Source organism: Peromyscus californicus, unplaced genomic scaffold, assembly GCF_007827085.1.
Source record: "Peromyscus californicus insignis strain IS unplaced genomic scaffold, ASM782708v3 Scaffold_5__1_contigs__length_169319896, whole genome shotgun sequence".
Lineage (NCBI taxonomy): Eukaryota > Metazoa > Chordata > Mammalia > Rodentia > Cricetidae > Peromyscus > Peromyscus californicus.
In genome coordinates, this window is record NW_026294573.1 from 26,537,958 (window position 1) to 26,550,022 (window position 12,065).

Genomic DNA, 12,065 nt, shown 5'->3' on the forward strand with positions numbered 1-12,065 from the left:
TTGGGTTCATCTTAAGTGTCAACATGCCTGGGCTAACGGATACACCAGAGAGCAGGAAAGGCATTACTGCTGGTATGTGTGAAGGTGCTTCTGGAAAAAGCTAGTGTATACACCAAGTGAGGGAGATCTGTCCCCCACCTCACCTGTATGGACAGGTGTCATCCAAAAAGGCACAAGACCGGCATATCCATCAGAGCTCTGTCTGGACTCGGCCCAGAGTCCCCATGCCCACCCATACGGATGAATTACATCAGTACTTCTCTGGGACCGAGCTCCTGGATGGTACAGTGGGGGACTTACCAGACTGCAGAGCCACGTGAACCAATTTCTATGGAAGCCTCTCTCCTATGTACATAGCTACGTAAGTCCTGCTGGATGTGTTCCTCAGGGAGCACTCACTCAGGTGAATTCCAACCCATTCAATTTTAACACTCTTCAGACTCCCCCATAGCCCAGATTGGCTTGGAAATTCTGATCCTCTTCCTCAGCCTCCTCCAAGTGGCTGGGATTCCAGGTGTAAAGCACCCATTGTGCTTGGCTCCCACACTGGTTAAGTGCCCCGGCCCTGTGTCAGGTCTTAGGACAGAATGATTCAAAGGACATTGTGCCTGCCCTTGTATAGTTAGAACCTTCTAGAAATATCCCTCTTGCTTTTAAAGATCTATTTGCATTCCTTCTTAGCTGCTCACAGATTGTCAGCCCTTCCTCCAGAGGTCTCTGGCTTATGCTGTCCCTGCCATGAGCACAGGACTCGGCACCTGACATTGTCTAAGCAACTGAAAGCAAGCATTGTAACTCCATGATGGGAGCATTCCTTTGGTCAGCCCACCACTGTGGTCTGTTTCCCGATTTTCTGTGTCTGGACGTCCTTTCCAGTAACAATCCTCGATGCTCAGTAAAAGGGGCAGGTCAGGGGACAGAAGGCAAGGAGACAGATCTAAGCAGTTCCTCAGCCAGGCCTTAGGAGAGGGGGTGGGGAAAGTCTGTTTCCCTATACTGCCTCAAGCTGGCTGCATCTGTGTGTCTCTGTGTCTCCATCTCTCTAGAAACATCTGCTTGCCTGAAAGCGGCCTCCTCACTTTGACACACTTTGCCCTCACACATCAAACTTTTTTCTTTTTCATCTCAACTTATCACAGCAATAGCCTGAGGAGGAGGGGAGCATCACATGGGGGTGTCTTTTCTCTCTCTTAGGCCAAAGGGATGAAAAGGCTGCAGAGAGCCCTTCGGATTAATTCAGAAGCCGGAAAACTTCACATTTTCATTTTTTATTAAGCAATTACTCTATCGCCATAGTAACATTTGCTGTTCTGTTTCAGTTTAGAAATTAAAAAAAAAAAAGAAGCATCAAGATTCATTTATTGTTAACTTTTACAAAATCTTAAGAAAGACCTTTCTGTGAGTATGACACAAACTCAGAAGGATAAAATATTGGCAAATACCATAGTATAAATGCAGAGTTTCTAGATAGATAGATAGATAGATAGATAGATAGATAGATAGATAGATGATAGATAGATAGATAGATAGATAGATAGATAGATAGATAGATAGATAGATAGATAGAAAGATAGATATCACAATGACTACATTCAAATGGGGGAAAGTATCTGCCAAACTAGTACAGATAAACAGTGTATGCCACTCATATGCAAAGGGTTCTCACAAATCAACAAGGAAAACGTGATTAATGCTACAGAAAATGATCAAGAACCCATCAAGAAATACAGATGACTGAAAAATAAATTCATGGAAAGATAGCCAGGCGCTTGGGCAATGGCGAGGAGAGCAAAGTGCTCTCCACACAAGCAAGAGGACCTGAGTTTGATTCCCAGCACCTCTGTAAAAAGCAGGACATGGGGATGTATGTCTGTAACCACAGAGCTGGCAGGTGGAGACAGGAGGATACCTGGGGCTTGCTGGCCAACCAGTCTAGACAAATCAGCAAACTTCAGGCTCAGTGAGACACCCTGTCTGAAGAACAAGGTGGAAAGAGACAGAGGAATGAACACACCTGATGTTGATGTTGACCTCTGACTTCAGTGTATACACAAATAGGAACACACATATCACACACACACACACACACACACACACACACACACACACACACACGATGTTTGGTTTCTGTTATAATTAAAATAACACAGTGAGATTCCTGTCTGGTATGTATCAGTTTGGGACGTTCTCAAAGGTTCCTAGGGGACACAGGGAGTGGGACCCCCAATGCTGCTTGGAACTCACTGGGAACTTAAAACAGGCATATCCTCTGGCCACATCCAGAACCCACAATCCGGCAGATATACTCAGCACCCAGCCTACGGAGCCACGAACTATTAGACCCTGAGTGGAAAGTCATTAAGAACCCTCATCTAAACCCATGCTGCCTAGCCTGATTATCAGCATAAAGGCATACACCCTTTGAGGTAGCTTATCCATCCTGCAGGCAGGGCTTGCTCCTGTTAAAATCACACACACATACTCAATTCTTTTGTTGTGTTGTTTGGGGTAGCCAGAAACTAGAAATGGCCTAAATAATATAGAACTGATTGACTAATTGATGGCAATTTATGAATATTGTGCAGCCACTGAAAGAGGGGAGCTCAGTCTGTATATGCCTCCCCAGAAAGATGCACAAGAAACATTGCTGAGTGAAAACAAAATAAACAAAAAACTTGAACCTTACAGAGTGGTCTTAATATTCCCCAATGACTCTCTTTTATAAAATGGAAGGTCTGTTTTATGATTCTATTTTCTTATACATTTTAAATTTTCTGGAATATTTCAAGGAACACTTTTAATAATCAGAGCTAGGGGCTGGGATAATTTTTTTTGTAACCATCTGTTCTTCTATGCTGTCTGGATTTTTGCCTTGAGCATGGATCACTTTTATAGTAATTGAGAAGTAGTTATAGCTAATTAAACTTATGGGAAGGGGAAAGAGTGAGGAAGTGATAGATCCATGGCTGGGAGGGAAAGGAAACTGGGTCACTGAGGGCTAACTACAACCCAAGACTCTCCGGGCGCTTCTTGAGAACCTGGTGAACTGTACTTCAGCATCAGCCATGGCTTTGCTGTATCTGCTGCTTTCAAATCAAGTTATCTGTTTCCCAAAGAAAAACTCCCCCCATACCTGAGCTGGGCCATCTCACCCAGGTAAGTGTGTACAGACGTATTATGGTTTGCATCTTAAAAAGCCTCAAAAGCTCCAGTGTTCAAGGTTGGACCCTCTTGAAGCAGCATTGAGGATGGGGCTTTAGAGGGGTGACTGGTTCTTGAGGGCTCTGACCTCATCAATGGGTTAACCCCTTGATAAATTCATAGGTTCACGGGCTATTGGAAAGTTCTGGAAGTGGGCTAGTTGAAGGTAGTAGATCACAGAGAGGTTCCTTTGAAGAGATGTTGGAGTATCTGCATCTCTCTCTCTCTCTCTCTCTCTCTCTCTCTCTCTCTCTCTCTCCTCCCCCCTCCCTCCATCCCTCCCTCCCTCCCTCTCTCCCTCCCTTCTGGCCACCATAATATGAACATCTCTCCTTCATTGCCAGAGATGTGTCTCAGTTGGTGGAGCGCTTGCCTAGCATGCATGAAGTACCGGGTTCCATCCTTGCCACTGCATACAGCACTCTGTGATCCTTCCACTCAGAAGGATGAAGCAGCAGCAGGATCAGAAGTTCAAGGTCATCCTCAGGTATATCATGAGTCTGAGGTCAGCCTGGGTTACATGAGATTTGTCTCAAAAAGATGTGGGAGGCAGAGGCAGGCGGATCTCTGTGAGTTCGAGGCCAGCCTGGGCTACCAAGTGAGTTCCAGGAAAGGCGCAAAGCTACTCAGAGAAACCCTGTCTCGAAAAACCAAAAAAAAAAAAAAAAAAAAAAAAAAAAAAAAAAAAAAAAAGATGTGGGGAGGAGCCAGGGAGACAGCTCGGCCTGTAAAGCACTTGCCACACAAGCAACAGGACCCAATTTTAGATCCCTAGATCTCACTTAAAGGCTAAATGGGTGTGGCGTCCTGCTTGTAATCCCAGCTCCCAGGAGGCAGAGACTCCACAGGGCGAGCTGCAGAGCCAGACTAGCCAAGAGCGAGCTCCGGGTTCAATTGACTCTGACTCAATATATAAGGTGAACAGTGATCCAGAAAGACGTACAACACCAACCTTGGACCTCCACAGACATAAGCACATCACACACATCTACACACACATGTGCACCAACCCAGGCATATACATACACACAGGCATGCACAGCACATGCACATACACATGAAAAATAAAAGATGGGAACTTCTGCTTCAGCACACTCACCCTACCATGATGCTCTGACTCACCAGAGACCAACCCCAATAGGGCCAGAAACCAGGAAGTGAACCTTTGACGCCATGAGCTCGGATAAACCCTTCTTGCTTTCCACTTGCTTATCTCAGGTGCTTGGTCATAGCAATAGAAGCTAACTGACACAGGGCTGTTAGCCACTGAGTCTCACGTGGATCCAGGCAGAGTCCAGGCAGGTGGTACCCACTACTGATAACATGCTGAGTGTGGACAGACCAGCATGTGTGTGTGTCAGACCCAGTAAAGGCTGTGCACCTGAGTAAGAACACACACTGCTTGGTAACACGGTCTATGTCAGTGTTCCTGCATCATGTGCCAAGAGAGTCCATTAAAACATGAGAACTGGTAAAAGAGGGATTCAGAGAACAGGCACAGAGCCACAGATGTTCCCTCCAAGAGCGGGTATATGTGACTCTCCAGTTGATCCTGACTTGCCGCTTTGGGCTAGCCAGTCCTAAATGGGTTTGCTTAAGGGATAAATTATGAAAACCTTGATCTATCCACTGTACAATCATCTTTTCATCTGCCCATCCAGGAGTCCTTCCTTTGTTCCCTTCATCTACCCGATCACCCTCAAGTCAACCAATCACATGGACGTGCTCATTGTCCACTCCATTAATTTTTTTTCACTAAGCTACCCCATATTATCTCTATAATCTCAGCTAATCCTTCCATCTGTCACTGCACCCCTCTACTCACTCATCCATCTACTCATCCATTCCATCCTGCCTTCCCTTCCCCTCTATCCCTCCATTTCACCAGCTCATCCATCAGTCAGCCACTTCCTTCACCCTAGTCCTTCATCCACTCCTCTTTCGCTCCTCATCATAGTCCATCCAGCTATTCATCTGTCCAGTCAAGCTAGTCCTACCTAGTCCTCCATTTCATCTACCTGTCTTTCCTTCCCAACACTTACTGTCCACCCAGCCACTCACTCAGCAGACGCATCTTCCCATTCCAGCCCAAAGCCTGCACCTGATTATGCCACTGGAACCACCCAGGTCTAACAACTTTACCAGAAAAGGAGTGAATGAAATGCTACCGCTTCCCCAAGCCCCACTAGGTTCTTTTAAACATAGGAACTTTCTTAGCCGCAACTCATTATCCAAGCTCCACATCCTCTTCTCCCTTTCCCGCCCAAGCTTTGCCACTGTTCCCTGATTAGGTGAGACTTTAGGGTACCAACAAAAAAAGCAGGCTTAACACTAGCCTGTCAACTCCAGGGTCCTAACCATGCAACTAACCATGTACCCCTTCCTCTCCTTCACTCTCACCCCAGCTCTGAGCCCTAGCCTGGGATGTCCTGGCTGCAATCTGGCCCTGGCCCAGTTTCACCCTGGTTTGTCTGACCTATTACTATCCAGCCTAATACCACTGGCAATGCAATGACCTTCAGCAAAACTTCAACCAAAACTTGTGCCTTCCAACTGGGAAGACAAGCAACCTGCTGCACAGCAAACACCCACTGCAGCAGAGGCAGGGTGGACACCAGGGCCTTTCCATTTTGTAGCTGCAATTCTCTGACCTGGGCAGAGTGACTCAGAGAGGTTAAGTAACCCATTTATAATCACACAGCAGCTGAGAGTGTTCCAGAATTCCAACCCAGATCTGACTCCAAAACTTTAGTTCTTTCCACCCCAACCAGCTGGCCATTAAGAGAACAATTTCCAAGCTACCCCAGGGAGAAGAAATTAGAGTATCCCGTTTCCCATCTCATTCACTAGCTACTAAAACAAGACCGTGTGAGTCAGCCGTTAAAGGGCTCAGGAAGAACTCTGTCGCCAAAGGGGCTTCCTTTCTATAACCTGGTTTTTAAAAAGCTGGGGGTGGGTATCACCGTCGATCTCTCAGGAGATCCCTCCACACCCCATCACAGGGCAGGTCCTAAGTTTCAGGGAACTAGCGTATACACCTTGCGCCATGGTGCCGTGCGGTCTCCACCGGGGACTTGGGTTAAGCAGCTGGCCCCCCTGTATCACAAGTCTAACAGTGACATCCAGACTGAGCCTCAGTTTCCCCGCCTGCAGAATGGAGACAATGTGAATGCCCGCGTATCCAGGACAGTCGAGACACCTCATTTCTCTTTTTGAGGCCACTGCCTCTTTAACCTTCCTCCTCTAGTTAGCTACTGAGTTTCTGTTCTTCTCGTCTGTTCTGAAGAACAAGATGCATCATATACATAAACGGCTGACAGCGCCGACAGCTATTTCTGCAGGGTAACTCTTTGAAATGGAATACTGAGTCCAAACAGATGAATATTTTACAGGCTGCTGATAATGCATTGCTAGGTGCCTTTCCAGAAAGTTTGCATTGATTTACACTCCTACGGGGGTTAGGAAAGTGCCTGTCACCCTGCACCCTTGCCAGCAGAGTCCCTTTCTCCTGGCGCAATCTCTTCCTTTCTTTCTCCACACTCACTCACAGATCGTCCTGCCTGAAAGCATGTGTACAACCTTCTCATGAATACTGGAGTTACATTGTTACCTTTGCTTTTTCCCTTTTCCCACTCGGTTTTGCCTCCCTCACTCCCCATCGCCTCTATCCACACCATCCACTAAGCCAACACATAGTCCTAGGTGCCTGATTTAAATTCTACTTTGCGTCTTTCAATGTTTTATTCTTGCTCATAAATCATTCACAAACATAAGCTTGCATACCCCATATATGTGCTCACATCTGCAGTAGGGGTTTGGTGTTATCTTTTTTCTAAGAAGCATTTCTATTTTAATTGGGGTGTTGGTGTGTGTGTGTGTGTGTGTGTGTGTGTGTGTGTGTGTGTGTGTGTGTGTGTGTGTGGTTACAGGTATCTGTGAGCTGCCTAATGTGGATACTGGGAACTGAACCCAAATCCTCTGCAAGAGCAGTACAAGCTCCTAACCACGGAGCCATCTCCAGTCCCCGTTGATCTTTTTACACTGGATCGTACAGAGCACGTGCATGTCTCAGGATCTTGCTTTCCTCATTCAACAATGATGTTCCCATTGAGTGCAGTACTGTATGTGCACAGGGTGCTTTGACTGGAGCACAAAGCACAGGGTAGTCACTGCTGTCTTTGTGACGAACCGGGACCCTTCTAAAGCCGGGAGCGTCTCAGCTGAAGTGGCTCCCTTTGCCTTTCTTGTTTGAAAGGGACAGTGGAAGGCAAGGTATGTATGTCATGTCCTTCTTAAGGGGTGTGTGTGTGTGTGTGTGTGTGTGTGTGTGTGTGTGTACGTACATACACATATGTGTACACATGTGTGTGGAGGCCAGAGGAAAAACTCAGCTGTCATTCCTCTGTCACCATCCACCTTGTTTTTTGAGCCAAGAACTCAAGAACTGGAGCTTGCCAAACAGGCTGGGCCTGCCAGAGAACTCTAGTGACCTGCCTGGACCTGCCTTTCCCTCCCCAGTGCTGGAATTACAAATACATACCGCCATGTCCTGATTTTTTTAAATGTGTGTTCTAGGGGCTCAAACTCAGGCCCTTGTGCTTGCAAGCTGATCACTTTAGCAACTAAGCTGCCACTGCAGCCTGAGTCAGTATTTGTATTAGCTGAGGGCCTGTTATTTACTGGGGACTCTCTGTGGCCCAGAGACGGGATGATATGCAAAACCCACTGAAGCTCGCCCTCCTGAAGTTTGCATTTCCATAACGGAAGTTGACAGTAATAGATAAATGATTCTGGTGTATGATCGACTGAGGTAAGCCCTCTGAAGACAAGGGACACAAGCCTGTAAGGTCGATCGAGACTGGGGAGTCCAGGAGGATCTGAAACCTCAGTCATGGCTAACGAAGTCATGGCTAATCCTCCAGAGAGCGGAATCAGCATGTGCAAAGTCCTGAGATGGGTAGGAGGGAGCATGGCCCTCCAGGGGCCTGTGGGAAGGCAGTAGCTGAGGGCTGGCTCCCTGAGCAAACACAGGGCCCCTCCCAAAGGGAGGCCAAGACCACCTGCTGCCACATCCAGGGCTTAAGGAACAAGTTTCCTCTCAGTATCACTGATCCCACAGAATTCAGAAGGCCCTGTCACCTTGGCAACCATGACTTAGGACCAAGCCAGGACTGGCTAAGTGCTTTGTGCACACTGTCTCTCCAGCTTCACAGCAAAGACTTTGTAGACAAGGGATTAGGGGAGGGGGATGGAGGTCTGAGGAAATGGCAGGCTCCTCTACGTCAGGGTCTGGCTATGAGCTCTGTCCCTCCCAAGCTCCTATGCTTCTGACGTCTCACACTGTCCCGGCACCCTTCATGATGATTTATCAGCCATCACCAAGAGTGACTCACAAGGCTTTGGGAAAGAGCTGTGTCCAGAGTCACTTCCCTGTGAGGCTACGGCTCGTCCACCTGTCCACCTCCAAACTCACTTCTGGCTCCCAGCCCCAGCTCACCCAGGTGCATTCCAACCATGGGGACTCGTCTATTTCTGGGAAAGACAGTCTACTAGGGGCTCTTTCCCAGATCTTCCCCTCAGAACCTGCTGCCCCACCATCCCCCTCTTTCAGACCCCCCCCCCAACAGCAGTAGGCAATGCTCCCACACCCACACACGTGTCTCCTCCCTTGAGTGGGCTTCCTTAAATGGTTACTGTCAATGTCCCGTAACAATCATAAGGCCCCTACGATGTGAAAGACATCTTTCCCGGCACGGAGCGCACCCCAGAGAAGGAGACCAACTCCTTGGGGGTGAGAGACTGGGTGAAGGAGACCCACGAGAGGTGGGAAAGGAATGGCCCTGTAATCCGCTGGCTGTTCACAAGACTCTGAAAGCTCCCGGATAGAGGACATAAAGAGTGTGCTGCCGCAGATAAAGCAAGTGACGTCCACTGGAGGATGAAAGGGATGGGCTGAGACTGAGGCTCCCGGGGCACGGGGAGCCCCATTATTAGACAATGCGCCTGCGGAGCTTGAACAATGGCAAAGAAGGCCCTAGCAGCACAAGCCAGAGCCATACTGAGGTAGAGGTTAGGTCTGGGGAGAGGAAGGGGCATTCCCCTGCATGGTTTGAAGTTTCCCGGCCGCTGGACCGGAGGAGAAATGGTGAAGAGAGGAGAGCCAAGATGTCTTCCTCTGGGGATCCACACAAAAGAAAACGACTTGGGTCCCAAGGGGTGGCATGAGGGGCCTGGGGCATAGATGGGCAAAGAGGACTTGATGAGAAAGAGGTGTGGCGGGGGCTGCCTGGTTCCCAGGGCCCCGCACTGTGCAGTGACTGTTTCCGTGTCTCCTTGCCAGGAGCGTGAGTTCAACAAGGCAGGGACTGCACCCCATCATCTCTGTAACCTGCAGAGAGGATGCTGGGCAAGCAGGCGAGTCGCAAAGTCCCTAAGCGACTTCTCTGAGCCCCGCCTGCCACCACATGCACACATTGACTGCTCCGGCCTTCAGGGAAGAGATGGGTCATCCTGCCCCTGTGGTCTCTCCCTCAGTCTCCAAATAGCTCATTGTTCTCATCTGGTGGCCATGAGAAAATGATACACACGTCCAAGAGACAAAGAACTGCATAGTTGAGTGAGGCAGCCTGTCCATGGAACTGAGGCCCAGAAGTGGTTCCTTGGCCGCTTCAGCCTCCTTTCAGACAGACCCTGGCTCCTTTGGAGATGGACGCTCAAAGCTCATCCGCAAGCACTTCATCTGCCCAGTGGAATCAACATTTGCCAGGCTTGTCACCAACTCTGGTCAGCAGGATTTGGAGTCATACTGTTTGGTATGCCTCCCCAACACCGGCCCACCTTGAAAGGTAACTGAACTTCACTGAACCTCAGTTTGCCCATCTGTCAAAGGGAGCCAATAATGCCATCTGCCTTGAAGACATTCTGAGACCTCCATTAGTTGGTAAAGAGGCTCACATCGAAAACTGTGCACGAAGGAAACAGTATTGCTATTACGATAGAAACTATATAACCTGTGCCTGTGCTGGACTCTCCCTAGGCCTCCTTGGCTGAATTCTGTAGTGGGAAAAGCTGCGGAAAGGCCATTAAGAGGCTCCATCTGGGTGGAAACAACTGCTCCAGTTCCATCTCTTCCTTTCCTGCTATGGAACTTTGGTGGGAGCTATTCCATTCCTCCAGACCTCAGTTTCTAAGTCTATAAAATGGAACCATTTCCACCACCTCCCTCACTGAGGTCTGGAAACCATGGAATTTGGCCTTGTGTACTAAGCTCGCACAGCACACCCATCACCATCAGAGGCAGAACTGGGCAGGGGCCCGTGGGTCCCGGTGAACGTCCCTCCCACAGCAGCTGCCTCTCATGTCATCAGCAGCAGCAGTAGCCAGTGGGGGGCGGGGAGCCCTCTTCCTCTTTTCTCAGCCTTGTCCAGACTAACTCCGGGTCTCAGTAAACATGGCCACCCTCAGGGAGTCCCTTCTGATCCCCAGCCAGGATCCCTCCCCTTCCTTCCACCCTGCTCCCATAATCCCCTCCCAGACCCAGCCAGTCTCTGTTTCCATGCTAATCACAAAGCATTTAAATTATCTGTTTAATTATCTGATCACCCCAGAGGTGATGTATTGGAATGAATGAAAGCTTAAAGGACAGGGTGGGGTGGCAGATGCCACGAACGCCCTCAGTGATACCCTAGAACAGTGTCTGCCTCGGTGAGCGAACGGCACAACTTGATTCACTGAGTACATGGGGTGGGGGGTGGGGGGCTAGAGATCTAAAAAGAAAAGGGCATGAAGGGAGGGAGAGAAGGGGGATGCTGGAAGGAAGAAAAGGGTCCTGCCATGCTAGGTCTCCCACTTTGACATTCCTCTGCCCTCCTCAGCCGGTTCCTCCTGCCCCGCACCCATTTTCCCACTCCATTCTGTCCCTTCACCTACAAAGCAACCGGCACGGTCCCAGCCCTAGTCCAACGTGGAGCTGCTCACCGTGGCAAATCAAGCCTGGCTCACTCCAGCAGCATCGTGTGTTCAGTGGTGGCCCCAGACCCTCCCAATTCTCCTGCTGAAGGACCTTCCTTCCCCACATACAACGAAGAGAAAAAGAAAGGTGATCGATTTATTTTCTTACTCAAACATGTCACAAAGATTAGTGAGCCAGGTGATCAATGTCGTGGTCACCACCTCCGCTCAGTCTGGATAAGGCCTTCCAGGAGCCTCCAAGAGAGGGGCATCTACAGCAGAGCCCAAGGTGGGTGGGTGGGTGGGGGTCCTGCCTTCCTCCCCAGCAGGTGAATTAGGGCTTACCTGCCCCAGCCTGGCTCAGCTGCCGGTGGTACTGACCCATTAGGGACCGGTTCCACCTGCAAAGACAGGTGAGCAAGGGAGATGATTTAAATCTCGTCTGGGTGGGGGCGGGGGAGGGGGAGATTCCTACTCCGAGTCCCAGCAGGCAGTGTACCAACAGTGTATGCCTCCTCCTGACCTGTCTCTGGCATCTGTTTCTCCCTGGCCTGAAACAGAAGTCTTTGGGGGAAAGAATTTGGCTCACTGAGTTAGTGTCCAACCTGCCTCTACTCTTGACCCTTGTCCTTCAGCCTGGCCCTGTGAGAGAGCCTGAGGTCATCACTTCTGTCGGACAATAGGTACCTACGTCCTTCTGATCCAAGAATAGTGTATTAAGAAGCTAATTTGGCCACATATCAAAGGCTACATTCTCCAATACGATTAAATTAAAGCTAGCATTTTAATCTCTTCATTTGACTCCGATTGCGTTTCCCACTCTTGGTTCCAAACTGAAGAGGGACACAGAGGCCCGTTGGAGGAGGAGGGTGTAGTGGGGACTTAGACAATATCTGTGTTCCCTGCCCACGGTT

At 49.1% G+C, this 12,065-nt stretch overlaps 1 protein-coding gene across 1 annotated transcript in view; it reads right to left on the minus strand.

Annotated features, from left to right (window-relative positions):
* Csmd2 (CUB and Sushi multiple domains 2) overlaps positions 1 to 12,065 on the minus strand; it is a 573,936-nt gene that overhangs the window by 546,442 nt on the left and 15,429 nt on the right.